This window comes from Pan troglodytes, chromosome 18 (genome assembly GCF_028858775.2).
Source record: "Pan troglodytes isolate AG18354 chromosome 18, NHGRI_mPanTro3-v2.0_pri, whole genome shotgun sequence".
NCBI classification, from domain to species: domain Eukaryota; kingdom Metazoa; phylum Chordata; class Mammalia; order Primates; family Hominidae; genus Pan; species Pan troglodytes.
Genome location: NC_072416.2, coordinates 87,847,892 through 87,849,176, shown reverse-complemented (window position 1 = coordinate 87,849,176; position 1,285 = coordinate 87,847,892).

The window sequence follows — 1,285 nt, the reverse complement described above, 5'->3', positions numbered from 1 at the left end:
CGGAGTGTGTGTGTGCAGGGATGTGGTGTGTGTGTGCAGGGATGGGGTGTGTGTGCAGGGGTGGGGTGTGTGTGCGTGCAGACGGGGGTGTGTGCGTGCAGAGGTGGGGTGTGTGTGTGCAGGGGTGTGTTTGCAGGGGTGGGGTGTGTTTGCAGGGGTGGGATGTGTCGGGGTGTCTGTGTGTGCAGGGATGTGTGCAGGGGTGTGTGCAGGGGTGTGTGTGCAGGGGTGTGTGTGCAGGGGTGTGTGCAGGGGTGGGAGTGTGTGTGCAGGGGTGGGGTTGTGTGTCTGCAGGAGTGGGGTGTGTTCAGGGGTGGGGTGTGTGCAGCGGTGGGGTGTGTGTGTGCAGGGGTGGTGTCTGTGTGCAGGAGTGGGGTGTGTGCAGAAGTGGGGTGTGTGTGCAGGGATGGGGTGTGTGTGTGCAGGGATGGGGTGTGTGCGTGCAGGGGTGGGGTGTGTGTGCGTGCAGAGGTGGGCGGTGTGTGCATGCAGAATTGGGGTGTGTGCGTGCAGAGGTGGGGTGTGTGTGTGCAGGGGTGTGTTTGCAGGGGTGGGGTGTGTTTGCAGGGGTGGGGTGTGTCGGGGGGTGGGGTGTGTCGGGGTGTCTGTGTGTGCAGGGATGTGTGCAGGGGTGTGTGTGCAGGGGTGGGGTGTGTGCAGGAGTGGGGTGTGTTCAGGGGTGGGGTGTGTGCAGGAGTGGGGTGTGTTCAGGGGTGGGGTGTGTGCAGGGGTGGGGTGTGTGAGCAGGGATGGGTTGTGTGTGTACAGGGGTGTGTGTGCAGGGGTGGGGTGTGTGCAGCGGTGGGGTGTGTGTGTGCAGGGGTGGTGTCTGTGCGCAGGAGTGGGGTGTGTGCAGGAGTGGGGTGTGTGTATGCAGGGATGGGGTGTGTGTGTGCAGGGGTGGGGTGTGTGTGCAGGGGTGGGGTGTGTGTGCAGGGGTGGGGTGTGTGTGTGTGTGCAGGGGTGGGGGTGTGTGCGTGCAGGGATGGGGTGTGTGTGCGTGCAGGGGCGGGGTGTGTGTGTGCAGGGGTGGGGTATGTGTGTGTGTGCAGGGGTGGGGTGTGTGCACCGGTGCATGGCTGGAGGTGACTACTGGAGCCTAGACTGTCCCTAAAGACGCTCAAGCAGTGTCTGTACAAAGCCCTTTTCACACCTCCTGAGCCCTTCTGGCCTGGACCGAAGACTCGATCCAGGATCACAGGAGTGCCCCACGTCCAGCCAGGAGACATTTTCACAAAACACCCCACCTCCTGAGCCGGATGCCGACGACACGTACCCCAGGATG